A 10,268-nucleotide genomic window follows, 5' to 3' on the forward strand; every position below is an offset into this window, starting at 1 on the left:
GCGCCATCCCACACAGGAAGGACAGGGCAGATGCTCTCATTGGGGAGGGCGGCAGTTGGGGCTCGCGGGATGCAAGGGGCTTGGCGTCCTTTGATGGCTTCAATCCTCACGCGCCTGGCTGTGAGATTGGTTTATGAGAGTCAATTTCATGATTCAGGAACTGAAGCTAAAAGAAGCTATTAACTTGATGAAGGTCATTTAGACAACGACGGGGAGTTCAGATCTGTGCATACACCACATGGGGTGCAGAGGGTGCGCACCAGAGGAGAGGAAGGACCACAAACAGTGGAGGAGCAGCTCCCCCACTGAGGACAAGGTTTCTACAGACAGAGCCCTGGGAGAGCCCCACATGCAGAAGCCATCTAATGACATTTCTGAACACTGAAGGTGATGAATAAATTCTAGACGTGGTGAGAGACAACCACAGCAAATAGGAAAACTCTAAAGTAGGCTACCAGCAAAAATCCAGCATGCCAGTTAAATTTGAATTTCAGAAATACAGCAAATCACTTAGACTAAGCACATTCCAAACATTGCATGTGTTTTATTTGCTAAACCTGGTAACTGTCCTCTAAGAGAGAGAGAGGTCTAACTGCATCAGAACTCCTACCTGCAAAGCTGGCACCAGAAGACAAGAAGCTGCAGGAAATTTCCTACCTCGTCCAGCTGCTTGAACCAGCTGAGCCTGAACTCCACATGAGGACTCATTAGCTGAGAAGCCAGTAACTCTCGCTTTTATTTAGTCTAGTTTGTAATTGAAGAGGATTCTTCAAAGCAGACAAAGTCTGGGACACCATCTCATGACTTGTGGGGTACTTAACCTTTTCCTTGTCTGTATTTGAACTCTAATTTTGCACTTGGACTTAGTCTCAGATGTTCTCCAAATACCCAACTTTCAAGTACAGATCATCCTGAGGTATGGATTCACTCATTCCTTCTCTCGTTCTTCCAGAAAGCTGCCTTCCACTATGGTTCGTGGGGTGGAGAGGGTCAAATAAGGAGGACATAATTGGAGTCTTAACTCAGGCACAATCTAGTTGTGAAGCCTAGAACAACTCATGTCCCCTCTTCAAGTCTCTGTTCTGCCCTCTGTGAGAGGGAATGTCACACAGCTAGAGGCTTGTGCAAGGTTTTGCTAAGGAAGGGCTCATTGTGGGGCCTCTGGGAGCGCCCGGGTCTCGACATCTTCACCGTCAGCACTGCAAACCAGGGCTGGCTCCCCAGAGTCGGGACCGGTCTGTCTGAGAGTCCCTGCAGCAGGCTGTTCGCGGCTGTGGCACGACCGTCTCTACCCCACATCTCAGCCTCCAGAACAAGCAGCAGCTTGGACAGAAGGAACGTTCTGTGCTCCCCGGGTCCCTTTCCTACATCTGCTCTTCCGAACTTCTGGCAAAGGTTTGCAAGCACTGACTTTTAGCAGGTGTCGCGCTCGATGCTCAGCAGGAAGAGATGAGAAGGCATGGTCCCTGCCTCCCCAGACGTCAGCAAATGTCTGAGAGAGGCTCCGGGGTGCAGGGGATGCTGGTGTCAGGCTCGGAGAGGTGAGTGGGTTCCTACCCTGTGCTCCATGCGGCAAGAGGGAAACAAATCCACTACACGGGCACGTGTCACCTGAGTGCTGGAAATTTGTCTTGGGGAAGTGCGAGCCGAGGGGGGTTTAAACAAGGAAGAGAGCCCTACCAGAATCCAAGGAGGGGCAGTCGCACTGGGGCCAGACTTTTCCTGGGCAGCCAGATGGCGAGGCCTGCAGGGGGCAGAAAGGGCCAATGCCCAGGGACTGGGGACAGGGATCTCCAGGGAGGGCTAGTATCTGTGCGCTTGTCTGTCTCTGATTCTGGTCTTCTCCACGTGGGGATCTCCCCCTTGGTCAAGCTTGCTGAGCTGTTCTCGGCTTAGAGTCTCTAAGGGCGCCCCCACAGCCTGCTTGGGGTTTGCTTTCTCAGGACAGAGTGCGCAAATGGGAATAAGAGGAGGTGCAGACTGTGTTAACTCGCCTGTGGGGTCCCGGAGGACCCCCGAGAAGGTTGGGTGGGTGGATGGATGGGTGGTCCCCAAGAGAGACTGTCCATTCCCTTTCCTCCTGGCATAGCTCAATAGGGCACTACCAGACCCTTCCAGAGGTTCAGCTGGAAGGTGGAGGACTTTGTTCCGGAAGCAGTGTCCAGACAATGGCTCCTACACATTCCACAGAATGGCGTTAGGGGCTTCCAGCTGAACAGGGGCAGCTAAGAAGGAAAGAAGCCAAGCTCTCCGGGCTTGGAAGACCCCAGGCTGCTGGGCCACCACCTGGCGGTGGGACTTGGAGAGAATCCAAGAGCACCTGCTCACCCACCCCCCTGTCCCTGGCCCTGTGGGCAGGGGGCACTTCCCCTCCCTGAGGCCAGGAACCCTGGCACCCAGAATTCACAAGTGATCTGGACACGTGTGGGAGGCAGAGGGACATGCTGTCCTCCGGCTGGATGTCACTCAGCCCTCCTGCTGTGTGTCCAGGGCGGTCAGGTATGGACTATTCTTGGTGCTGTGAGTGGCGCAGAGGATGGGACATGCCTGAGCCTGGGGCTCCATGTGGGCTCAGAGGCTGGAGGAGATGGAAACTCAGGCTTCCTGGGCACCACAATGTAGGGTGTGGCCAGGGAGCTCCTCACAACCAGGAATGAGACGGGATGGAACGTGGAGTTTCACTAGGGGCCTCCTTTCCCAGAGGAGCTGCCTGGCAGGGATCCCTTAAGGGTAAAGCTGGAAGCTCATAGAAGTCACCCAGGAAGTGCCCTCAGCCAGACCACAGATCACAACAAGGACACTGACCAAGGATGGGATGGTGTCTTCACCGTGGACAGCCAGGTAAGGAGCCGTCTCTTCACCCTCCCTCCACTTCCCAAGAGGGAGAGGAATGATGTAAACAGACCCCACGACTCTTCTCACTTAGCTGCTCCCCTAGCAGAAGTCAGGGCTGGGCAGTGAGAAGGAGACACGGAGGGAGAAACACCTTAAATCAAATATGACATTTATTCACCGGCCAATCCCTCCATCCACTCACCCACCCATCCAAGCACCATCCATCCGTTGATCCAGCCATCTCCCCTTCTCTCCACTCACCCCCACGTCCAAACATCCCTTATCTATTTCTTACTCTGCGTGAGCAGAAGTCATGGTGAAAGCAGTGGGAGAGAGGTACTAAGGGGCAAAAAGGCCTGAATCAAGTGGGACATGAACATTTTAAAACCGACAGGACCAAGTTGTGGAAAAAACCACCAGGCCGCCTCAGCCCTCGTAAACGCGTAACCTGCTCTACGCCAGCCCCCCGCATGTTATCTCCTCGGTCTGCACCACGGTCATGGGAGAAGGAGGCGCTCCAAGGGTCCCTACTTAGAAGATGCACACAGGGTGCCTGAGGTCCCATCACTAAGATTCAGTCCCAGGCAGTTGACTGGTGTCCTCTCTGTAGGAACCAGAAGCACCTAAACAGCAATAGAATCAGGGCGAGCTCTCCACAGATCACTTGCTGTTCGATGGGACAGAGCAGTGGGGAGACAGGGTCCGAGAGCACAGTCAGAAGCAATCGCTAGGAAAACTCTCCGTATTTTTTATCCCAGTGAGTCAAAAGCCCTCAGTAATGGGCTCCATACACACGTACCCAGAAATCTGGCTTGCCTGTTCGTGGAGCTGTATAACTATCAGCACCCAGCAAGTGATTTATAGCAGCTACTCGAGCGTGGGTTTCTATTAAATACACAACAATTAGTGATCCTAATAGTCCATTACAACTTAATTGGATGCCGAAAATTGCTTTGTTAAAAGCTCGTTGAGGGATTGGGGTAAGTAATTGTAAATTCAGCTTCCAGATGACTTTCTCGTTCCTGGAGAATTGGTCCTCACCTTCGGCTGGATTTTCAGTTCCATCCCAGGGAGTGACACGCCATGGGCAGCTCAGACCCCAGGGCAGTCACTCCCCGGGAGGTCAGCTTGACTTCAGGTCTTCTGAAGTCTTGGCAGCAGCAGTGAGGGAGGGTCGTAGCAAGTCTCAGCTGGAGCCATTCTGCCACTCCCAGGGCTTCCTGACCCAACTGCAATTTCAAGTTCAGCACCCCTCCCCAAATGACACAGCTGCAGCTCTGGATGCAGCCGCTGGCCCCAGCCCAGCCTGTGTCTGTGCACTTCGGTGCTGGCTGCTCAGGAACAGAGAGGCCAGTCTAGAGCCGACCCAAGGGTACTGCTTTCCACTTTTCATTTTCATCCATCCACCTGTTCATCATCATCCATCTGTCCACCCACCCATGCATCCATCCACTCATTCATCCCCTCATCCATCACTCCATCCATCCAACAACCTTCAGTCCATCCATCCATACATACATCTATTCCTCCAATGAGCCAACCATCTGTCCGTCCGTCCATCCATCCATCCATCCACCCATTTTTCCCTCCATCCAACCCACCATGCACCCCACCATCCGTGCATCCATCGACACCTCCAAAGAACAATCCACCCATCTACCAGCCACCTATTTATTCCTCCATTCTTCACTCACCACTCAATACTGAGGTCATGCTGCATAAGTGCACAGGTTTTCAGTCAAACCACGTGCAGTAGGCTCTGTGACCTTGAGCTTAACTTTGATATGGCACAGTTTCTTCATCTGTAAAATGGGGGAAATATGGGTTAAAAAGTCACCTTGTGAGTAATTAGTGCTCAACAAAAGCCAGCTGTTGTCACTACTGTTGTTATTACCAAATATTCACTGAAGCTGTCTTGAGCCAGATTCTGTGGTTTTCCAGGGAGCGCAGAAAACGTTCTGAGGTTCAGAGGAGTTCTGGGGAGGGCTTCACGGAGCGGCCATGCTGTGGAGAGAAGGGAGCTTAGCTGTGGAAACTGGTGAGTAAATGGTTTATTCTACTTTGAGACAAGGACAACACTGCCATCTCATCACGTTTCCTCTGCTAAAGTCTTTGCTCAGAGCTGCCCATTCTTAAACAAAGCGGGACACAGCATGACACTGAAGATATCCTAGGGGAGATCCTGGTTTAACTTACTGAAAGTGATTTGGCATTTGGAACCAAACCTAGCTGATTTCCTGAATTTCAGTCAACTCCATGACCCTCAGTTTCTGCGTCACCAAAAGAAGCCAGACCCAGACGATGGTCAAGTCGTCCTCCAGCTCTGGCCGAAGTCGGTGTACAGCAAGGCTTCCCCATCACCACGGCGGCTCCTTTACAGAAGATGCTGGATTTGTGAATCCAGCCCTTGACAGAAGGGGCGTAACTTATGAGGAAAACAGATAATTTAAAAATAAAAACCATGCCATGTAGTAGTCAAGAGGATTGACAAGTATTATTGAAGCCTTCACGTTGGCTCCCGCCAGCTGCAGGGAGGGGCCGGCCGGCGGGCTCGGGGGTCCGGGGAAGAGAGGCTGATGGACCACGGGCTGGCCCGAGCTCACTGCGGAGGGCACGGGGGCCGGGGGCCAGCACGTCCTTGCACAAGGTCACAATCTCAGGCGCATGGAGACCTTTTTGGGGTCCGCTAGAGGGACGGAAGCCTGAATTTTAACGAAAAAGTCTGCGTAACGCAGCTGAGAGATCACTGGCTTCTCTTCCTTTCAAGCAAACAACCTCCCTGTTTCTGAAGGAGGACGGAAGGCGGGGGTCCTGCTTGTCCTGGCTCAGCTCAGAGTTTCCCTCCGGTCATCAGTCCCGGGACGACACTTCTCTCCTGCCATCTCAAATAAATGCATAAATAAATCTTTTCAAAAAGCGTCTTTGTAACTCAGCACCTTAGGATAGGAAAGAGTAAGCGTCGTTACATTTAGTGAAGAGCTGGAATTAGTAAGTTGACTAAAAGCGTATTTAAGGTGCTCGGATTTGGGGTACAAAGTTCGTGAGCTGCCCCTGCCCAAACCCGCCCAGATCAGGGTCCCTGAGCAGCGTGTCGCACACCTGTTAGAGCCCAGCAGAAGACCTCTGTCCTGTGTCGCTCAAGCCTTAGCAGGTCCCCGTTTGCGAAAGCCCCGAGTCTGAGCCCTAATGACGCTCACCAGCACGTTGTCCAAAAATGCGCCGCAGCCGTCCTTCCTCCCCCCCTCCTTCCTGGTCGGTGCAGACGGGAGCTCACATCGGCTCCCGTGTGCAGGAGGCTGGGCATCTAGAAGGAGGTCTTCTGGAAAGGCGGGTAACCAGGACTGGTTTCTCCAAACACAAAAAATGATCACCCCGGGCTCCACTCTGTCCAGGGCACTACCAGATTCAGACCCGGCTACCATACCCTCGCCGTGCTGCCGGCCGTGTTCCAAAGGATTTCACACTCATGATAACGGTTGCATCCCAGAGTCATTGACTTGGGGTCAATCCGCCAGATGCTTGGGGAGCAGAGGCTGTTTGGAAAGCGGAGAAAGGGGCAGGTGTGAGTGGAGTGTGTCGCAACGTAATCTGGTGTCTTCTTGGTCTGCATTTCCCAGAAGGCCTTGCAGCAAGTGCTTGGGTCAATTCAGGTGGATACATTTGTATCTCATTCAATGAACACCTGAGCAGGGTCTGTATGCCCGCCCGCTGAAACTCGCACAGGTGGACCACTGAGCAGGGTGGGGGGGGGGCTTCTGGGAGGGGTCTCCAGACTTTCTGATGGTAGCCGTGGGGCCCTGGCTCTGGATCCTGAGGATACAGCAGTAGCTTCCCAGCTGAGCAGGTGGCATCCCGCTAGCAAAGAGCTTTGTTGGCTCAGTTTTGCTTTCAAACTTGTTCCTCAACTTGCAACTTGGAATGCATTTCCTCAGCCTTGCTCAGACTCCCTCTTGGCCTGTACTAACCCCTGGTGAAGTCCTTCCTACTTTAACCAGCCGGCGTGGACCCTGTTCTCCCCAACTGTGCCTTGACAGAGCCAGGGCAGGGACACCCCTCCTGGGAGAAGGGCTCTATCATTTCCAACAGCTTCTCAATGGGGCTATGACCCGAGAAAGGCTGGAAGCCTTGTCCATTGGAGATGTGCAGAAGTTCTCCTGGGGCGAGGCAGGTGTCCAGGGAGGGTTGGGGGAATGCTTCTAAGACCCTCCGCTCGTTCGTGCTCTGCCCATCTGGAGTTTCAGATCCCGGGTCTAATTAACGCACTCACCTGCATTCATTTCATACTCAGTTCAATTCAACACATTCAATGACTTGTTTAATAAATAAGCAGTGAAGAAGCCTTCGCCAGGCCCCGTGCTAGGAGCTGGGGGAGCAGAAACACCTGCCGTAATTCCTACGGAGGGTGGGTGGGCTTGGCTGCCGTGTGCACAAAACCCCACAAAACGAACCATTGCTATAGGGGACCATTATGGCCACGGAGCTGCGCGCCGCCACTGGCGGGTAACGCGCAGGACGAGAAAGCAACCCGGATAACGGCCATGAACACCCACTCTGGCGGGCACCGCACATTCCGCCCCTCCCCCAGGAGGCAGGGTCCATTTCTCCGTCCCTTGAATATGGGTCGGTCCCATGACGAGCCTGGGATGACGGCAAGTACGATGCAATCCAGGGCTCAGAAAGCACCTGTGCGTCCGCTGGCTCTTGGCGGAGCCACGGCTGCCGTGTAGACCGAGAGAACGCCTGGGCTGCTTGGAGACACAGCCTGGCGACCTCATTCACTCCCGCTGACCGACAGCTGGTGCGCAGCCAGCCGCCCCGACCTCCAGCTGGCCGCAGACAGGGAATGACCCTGGCCGAGCCCAGCAGAAGAGCCACCCAGCGGGCCCAGCCTGCGGTTGGGGCGTGAACGCAGCAGGCGACAGATGGCTGTTCTTTCAAACCACCAAGCTGTGGGGCCGCTTCTCCTACCCTGTGCCCAGATCGTTCCCTGGCAGGATTATCGTGGCAACGGGCAGAATCGTCTCTGCTTTCCGGTAACTAAGACATCACACCTGAAACGGGGTTTGCATTTGGAGTAAGGCTCCAACCACCTGCATGGTGTCCCTCTTCTGGAGCCTTCTTCCCCGTCCAAAAGCAGTTCATGATGGCTGACGGCCCAGGAGCTATGCAGGTTGGCCCTCTGGTATCAAACGCCATCCGCCAAGCTAATGGAGAGGCAGCCGTGTCTGAGACACTCCTTCACGGTCAAGGGCAGGTGGCCGGCCATGAGGCGCGGACACTATTTGGCAAGGCTTCCTGCCGACACACTGCCAACTTGGTCCAGAGGCTACGGAACCGAAAGGGCATTGGCTCCTCCTTAGGTGGGCTGGGTCTGAGCGCTAGCCCTGCCCTAGAGTCAGGTCACCTGGCACAGCCCCCACTGGCTCGCGGGCTGCTTGGGCTGACATCACCAGGACGTGGGAGCCAAGGGCTCGGTACACACGTACACACGTGCCGGCGTCCTCCGCGCCCGTTCTGGCTCAAGGCTCAAGGTCACTGCAGTAACCTTGAGCCTTAGTAACCGTGGCAGCCGTCCGTGCCTCGACAAACTGGGTGGCGCCCTGGGTGGGTCCGGAGGACGCCGTGCTGAGCCAACTGAGCCAGACCCCGAAGGAGAGAGGCCACATAACCTCACTTACACGGGGAATCCAGAAAGTCGGACTTGAGGAGGCAGAGAGTAGGTGGTGGCTGCCTGGGGCCGGGGAGCTGACGGTCAGGGGCTCAGCGTCCGTCACTCACGCGGGACCTGACGGACGCAGGTGGCCAGAGTTAACAACTCTGCCCTGTGTCCTTGAGTGCAGAGCCACAAGCCTGTCCCCCTCAAATCTGAGAGCAGAGCACCAGCAGCTGCTACCGTACAGGACCGTCTTGAAGCCGCGGGTCTTCTCCGTCAGACGTGCGCCGTCGGTGCTTCCGTCCAGCTGTGGCAGGTCAAACATCCGAAACCGCTCACCAGTCAAACGACCTCGCTCTCCCGCCAAAGGAGAGTTGGAGGAAAATGTACGTTCTGGGCAGCTGTGTCCCTCGTCTTGGGGGTCCTGGTCCCCTGGCTGCTGCCAGGCCCCCCAAAGCAGATGCCGCCCCCGATCCGAGCGCAGCGAAGACGCCGTGCCTCCGAATGGCGTGGCCAGCTGCCGTCTAAGGGTTCCAAACCCGAAACCAGCCGGAGCTGTTTGCTTTGGTTCAGGTCCGGAGGAGACGGGACGAGGCCGTCAGGAGCCACAGGGACTTTTCTGGTGGCTTGGAATGTTGGGGACACTGGATTTCTTCTCACTTCCCTCCCCATCCCAGAGCCTGAGTGGTCTCCGTGAGCCCGTGGAGAAGGGGGGCAGTGGGCTCGTGAATCACCTGCTCAGGGGCCCACGGTTCCTCTGCCGGGCCTGCAGCTCCCCTCCCAGGGACGAGGGCCGCCTGTGCTGTGTGTGTCTCGGGGGCTGTCTGAGTGCTGGCTAGGCCCAGGTCCCGGGGGGACGAGGGCTGGGAGGCACAGCAGAAGCCGGTTCCTTGGGCGAGGGCTTGACCAGCAGTCTGCCGGGAGGCCGAGTCACAGCGGAGGCACATTTTATCAAGAGAATTAAGCGCAGGTCACCAGCTCATAACCCTCCCTGGTGTTTCCACAGCTTTCTCTGAGACAGGCCTCGCACGGGGACGGCCCCGAGAGAGATCTCTGCAGTTTGGAGCCCAGGCCAGCGAGCGGAGGCGGCCTGATCTGAGAGAGAGAGAGAGCCCTCTGAGCCCTGAGATTTGGGGGCGGTCATTACAACGACCAGTCCCTCTGCAGGTGGCCTTGGACCACCCCACTCAATGGACCAGGACTAGAAAGCCCCCTGTCCTTCGTGCGTGCGTGCGGCATGGCCCAGCCATGGCCTCGTGGTGGCCCTTCTTTGGGGGCCGTTGTGGTATAGACTATAAACAACCCAGCAGCTGCCCGGCATCTGCAGGCCTGGGTCCGAACCCCGGCTCTATCCTCTACATGTCCTTTGAGACCCAGTTTCCCCATCCATCCAACGGGCATGGCGGTCTGGGCCCCCTGCCCTCAGGGCTTGGGCACGGGCACTGCGGCGATGGCTGTGAGAGGCGTGCTGCCATCCACGCAGCCCTGTGGACACAGGCATGAGGGAGCAGAGGCCACACCAGGATCTTGCCTCTGGAAGCTATGACACCTTCCAGGTGTGTCCGTGGGCGCCTGCTCCCTGGCATGACTTCTGGTCCCACAGCAATGAGACTGACTCGAGTCCACTTTCGCTTATTTATTTACATATAAAGATTTTATTTATTTATTTGACAGCGAGCATGGAGGGAGAGCGGGAGGGGGAAGCAGGCTCCCCACTGAGCAGGGAGCCTGATGCAGGGCTCGATCCCAGGACCCTGGGATCACGACCTGAGCTGAAGGC

This window comes from Neovison vison, chromosome 7, assembly GCF_020171115.1.
Source record: "Neovison vison isolate M4711 chromosome 7, ASM_NN_V1, whole genome shotgun sequence".
NCBI classification, from domain to species: Eukaryota; Metazoa; Chordata; class Mammalia; order Carnivora; family Mustelidae; genus Neogale; species Neogale vison.